Below are 6,021 nucleotides of genomic sequence, written 5' to 3' on the forward strand. Positions count from 1 at the left end.
GCCCCTCTTATCAAGAAGTGGGGTTTATTTTGCCTTTTCTTGAGTCTGACCTGAGCTGTTACTTCTGGCCAATGTAATGCAGCAGAAGAGATGCTATGCCAGTTTCAAATCTAGGCCTCAAGACACTTTATATGTTCTGCTCGTTCTCTTAGAACCCTGGAAATCTACCGTGCACACGAATTCAAGATGGCCTACTAGATGATCAGAGACACATGGCCTAGTTTTTCCCCCATTCCTCATCCAATACCCAAACAATGCCAAGAAACAAAGGTCTTTGTTGACTGGCAGCTGGCTGCAAAACTATGTGTGAACCCAAGTGAGACAGAGAGAGCTGTTCCACAAAGCCCAGTCCCAGTTGTCAACCCACAGAATCATGAACTGAGAATGACTGTTGTTTAAATCCCTAAGTTTAGAGGTTGTTTCTTACATAGCAGAGCAAACTCATACCTCGTGTGCTTATAACCTTGGGACTTTGACCAAGATCTCTGGGGCTTAGGTTGCCGGAGAATGGTGCTACTTGCCTGCACAGCGGCCACAGTAACCTGAAAATAGCAACATCAGTGACTGTCAAAGATGTCTAGCATCTACCATTTTACTTTCCTATCTATCCTCCAGAATTTTTGTGCAATCCAAGGAAGAAGGAAAGAGAAACCCTCACCTCATTCTTGTAAAATCATTTGGTACTGAACTTCATAACTCTCTTAATATATGGGGATTTGGGTCAAATTTAATTTTAGTTAGAAAAATAGTAAAACGTTGGTTCCAAAGCTACTTATTATGTCACATTTTAAAAATAATAAAATGTAAAATATTTTGCAATATTTTTGAAGAAAATATTTTGAAGAAGAAAGAATTGCACTTCAGCTGTCCTTAGATTTTATACCCTGTTATCAACCAATGTAAGGGAGGGAATTATCAGATCACACATCTATCTGGAGGTTTTTGACCTCTGAGTTAATGTTGGTAATGCCATGATTTTTAAGCAAAAGTTTGGTCAAGTTATAAGACAATAAATAAGTGTTCAAGTCTGAGGTAATGATTGTTGAAATGTTTATATTTTCAAAGAACTCTGGTCTTGCTATCATGTGAACTGTATATTAATCTCGGCTCTGTTATTAATGAGTACTATGTTAGGTGAGTCATTACCCATCTTTGATCTTTGATTTCTTTATCTGTAAATTCAGAAAGAAGAACTCAGTAATCTTTAAGTTCCTTTGAAGGTCTTCTATATCTCTCATTCTACACTTACATTTAGACAGTCTTTTTATCCAGAGGCATGGTTTACTTCTTCATAAAATATTCTTGAACTGATTACTCTCTCCTATTAATCCTTAAAGCAGCTACTAATGGTAAGAGTGGGAAGGCAGCCAATCAGGCCCTGTTTTGTGTTATATCTGACACTGTTGTCTTGTTATCTGTTACCTGTTTATGTATCTGGTCTCCTGAATTAGCTTGAGCCTCCTTGAGGATGAGGATGGTGTGTTATTCTTTTTTTGACTCTCCATTTTAAATTGTAACATGTAAGCCTAAAAATAACTCAGTGGAAACTGATACACCTAAAAATTGAGTGTATTAATAAATTTTAGCACACTTTCAGAATATTCTTTTTTCCAGTATTAGAGCCCTTCAACAGCACTGCATGACCTATGGGGCTTTAGGTAAGTCATTTCACATTTCTGGGACCTAAGTTTGTAACTATAAAATAGGAGGATTGAGCTAGATAAAATAATAATAAATAAGATCACTTCTTTGTGTACTAATCTCTCATTTTTTAAATGCTATGGAAATTTAGGACATACGTGTTTTTCACTAACCTGATTCTTCTGCTTACCTGGACTTAGTTATGAGATATAAGCTTAGCTGAGAGTTATAAACATGTAACTCTAGGCACCAGCTCCTGAAGGCATGCAGGTTGACCATCACAGGTAGTCTGGTTGGGGTGCCACCAGTGTGCTCTTCCACCTTGCACCCCAACCTCCTACCCTCACCCCCAACCCACATAGTATCCCACACTACTTCAAGTCTTCTAAGAGTTGATGCTTAGGGGCCACTCTGTTCTCAAAGCCAGTATGTTGAACTGATTTTCTTTTGATTGGTTAGAAGGCTAGAGGTAGAAAGCTTCATCTAAACTCGTCACCATTATTTTGGGTCTTGATTATAATATATTGTCAAAATTTGAAATAGCTTTCCAAAAGTGATAATGATTTTTCTAAATAGATAATTCTATCTGTCTCTTTGGAAGTACACCAGGCTTAATAAAGATGTAGGTTACATAATCTTTTCCCCAGTCTGGAACCTGTAGTTGAATAAGTAGTTTGTGTGAAATGCAGGGATTATTATTTAGTACTCTTCTATTTTTCTCCTAGTTCGCATAATTATAAACTGTTTATTCTAAAACTGCCTTCTATATGATAGAAATATATATACTTTACCAAAAGACCTGAAGTTCCTTAATAATACTTCTAGTGAACCAAATGAATCAGTATTTATCTGAAAATGTTAACAATTTTCAAGTGTAGGAATTTGTATGAAAACATATAAGTAATCCAGTAATTCCATGAGTGGACTAGATATATCATCCTCATTCCCAAGTGAAGTCAACAACAACAACAAAAACAAAGGCCAGTAAAATTTCTTTGTAAGAGATTGTAAAACAGATCATTTTAAAGCAACATTAGTTTTTATGAGGAAAACTATGGGCAGGAGTCTGGGCTTTGGACTCAGATAACTCTGAGCTTTAAATCCTGGCCCAATTATTGAGGGCACCTGTTGAGATGAGCACTGGGTGTTGTATGGAAACCAACTTGACAACGAATTTCATAATAAAAAAAAGAAAAAAGAAAAAAGAAAAAAAAGACACATAATAATTAAAATGGCAAAAAATAAAGAGAGAACCTTGAAAGCAGCAAGAGAAAACCAAACAAGAATATTTTATCCAGCAATGTTAACATTCAGAATTGAAGAAGAAATAGTTTCCCAGGCAAAATTTAATGGCCCTACCTATGGCATATCATTTTAAGTATACATGTGACAGTTATTTAAAATACTGGAAATGTCAAATACATGTTATCATTATAAAATCATTTCTAAACAAAAGTTTTTAGCTCAATTTACTTGAGCTGATATTTAATGAATAGAAAAAAATAATTAGAAGCTGGGAAGGGCACTGATGCAGGGAACGGGGCCAAAGATTATGATTGCTGGCTTTGAGGCTGACTTACCTACTTTCTGCAAAGAATGTCAAGGACAAGTTGAACAATACCCTTCTTCCTCTTGTATTAAGGGGTCCGTAGCAAACAGCACCCTCCATCAGTTCTGTGAATCTGTGAACTTCTCTCTGTGTTTAGAACCACAAAATGATTTTTGATTATTTTCCTTAACACAAAATGTAAAGATATCTTCGTTTCCTCCATCTACAGTACACCTCATCTTTTAGACACAATCTTGAATGAATTAACATTTCATACATAATTTTTAATTTGGGACTTCCCTTCCCAAGCAAAGCTTGGGGGTAACTAATATTTCGCTGATTTCAGCAACTGTAAAGATTTCCAACTGCCTCAATTGTATTATCATTTGTCTCAGCAAAATTTTTGCTTGTTTTGCACTCATTAAAAAAAAACAATAAGGGCATATTGCAAAAAGATATTAAAATATTTATAAAAACCACACAGTGTCATAAAAGTATCTTTCTCCTAGGCCTGGTGATGAATGTTCCAAGGTTCTGATTCCTCCAACTTGCTGCAGGTGATATTCCTCAACTCTAGGTATCTTCAGGGCACTTAATGGGGGTTCTATACTTGGCAGAACCACCAACTCTCTGTAATTTTTTAAAAGTTTTGATATGGTAATTTATAATAAATACATATTTGGTCTTTGTCTTTTTTCTGGCACAGAGCTCCTAAAATTCTTGGAATTCCCAAGTGATAAGAACAATATAGATGTCTCATGTTACAAGGTGAGGTTTGGAAAGCACCTAAAAGTGGGAACTGGTTGCCAGGAGAGCCAAACATGGAATTAGAAGGTTAGAAGTTTCAGTCTCAACCCCCCCTCCCCAATTTCCTGGGAGGAGAGAGGGGCTCTAGATTGAGTTCAACCACCAAAGAGCAATGACTTAATAAATCATGCCTATGTAATGAAGCTTTCATAAAAATCCAAAAGCAGAGTTCTGGTAGCTTCTAGGTAGGTGAACAAGTAAAGATTTGGGCAGATTGCCATGATTGCCATGAAGCCTTCATGCCCTTTCCCCATACCTTGTCCTATGCATCTCTTGCATTTGGCTATTCCTGAGTTACAACCTTTTTAATGAATCAGTAGTTTGGTAAGTAAAGGGTTTTACTGAGTTTTGTAGTTGCTCTAGGAAATTACTCAAATCCAAGGAAGGGGTTGTTGCAGACCTTCAAGCTATAGCCAGTGGGTCAGAAGCACAGGTTTTATGTATTGGTTTAATATGATTTTAGATCCACTAGCAAGACAAAATAAAACTTGCCTTCATAAGTAAAGCTGTTTTGATATAAAAATAAAAGAAAATAAAAAAGTTGTTTCAGGATGTCATTATCTCATCTTTTCTCACTAATAAAAACTCAGTAGCTCAGCTGCTGAGGGCCCTGCTGGAGGCTTATCAGTAAAAATATGTGAAGAAGCAACCCTGAAAAGGGGACATTAATACTACAAATACCAAGAGTTTGTGAGGACTATCCAAGAGTGTTTAGTATGGTCAAGGCTACAATTGGCTGATCTAAATAGCCTTCTGAAGACCTTGGGGGAAGTTAGCTCCTGCCATGGTAAAACCAGCAGTGATGAAAGCCATGCAGCAACCTAATGTAGAAGATCATCTTGCCCACTTACACCTTGCCATTGTTCTCTATCACATGCTGTAGCACAGGGGAATTTTACCTTTGCACTGGTAGCTGGACATCAGTTCTTGGTTGGCTAAACTATCTCTGCTGAGTATCATTTTGCCCTGTATTTTAACCTTATAAATCTATTCCTGGACTTTGATACTTTGGACCTTTTTTCATGTTTTTGAGAAACATTTGTGTATGCTTAATTATAGAATATTCAAAACACAAAGGAAATTACAAAGAATAAATACCCTTATCTACCCTTATCCCATTTAACAAATGTTAAAATATTAAAGTATTAGATATCAAAATATCAGGAGTTGAATGTTAAGTTTAACAAATTTAGAAGTTCCCTTTTCACCTCATCTGAGGTAAACATTGTTCCATATTCTATCCTCATAGATTAGTTTTGCCTGTTCCTACAAAATGAATCAAACATTTTGCAGTCTGGTGTTTGACTTTTTTTCCTAATGACGAAGTTGAGATTCATCCATATTGTTACATCAATCTGTAGTCTGTTCTCTTATTATGGACTAGTAAACCCCTTGTATGACTACTAAGCCTATTTGCCAGTTTGATTATACATTTTCCTCTTGATGGAATCTGGTTTTTAATTTACATTAAATTTTTAAATTTAAATTCAAGTTAGTTAACATATAGTTTATTATTGGTTTCAGTACAATTTAGTGATTCATCACTTACATATAACATACAATAGTGCTCATCCCAAAAAGTGCCCTCCTTAATGCCCATCACCCATTTAGCTCACCCCCACCTACCTCCCCTCTAGCAACCCTCAGTTTCTATTCTGTATTTAAGAGCCTGACACAGGGCTTAAACTCATGGACCATGAGATCATGACCTGAGTTGTAGTCAGTCACGTAACCGACTGACCCACCCAGATGCACCGAGTCTGGTTTTTTAAACAACAGCCTCCTAACTCATGCTCAATCCCCAACACTGCTATCTGAGGGGGAGGTCTGTCTTTCTCCAGACTCACATCCATGTGGTGGGGCATCTGCAGCCATCTGTTTTACCCCTTAAAGTCATATGCACTTTGGTTTCTGGGCCCCAGGATTCCCTGGGTACCAACTGGATCTCAAGGGATGGGGGAGGGTGGACTTCTGGGAAACCCAGGCCCTGGACAAGGAAGCCAGATCTCTAGAGGTGGTGGCGG

This window comes from Herpailurus yagouaroundi, unplaced genomic scaffold (genome assembly GCF_014898765.1).
Source record: "Herpailurus yagouaroundi ecotype Mexico unplaced genomic scaffold, PumYag 485, whole genome shotgun sequence".
Lineage (NCBI taxonomy): Eukaryota > Metazoa > Chordata > Mammalia > Carnivora > Felidae > Herpailurus > Herpailurus yagouaroundi.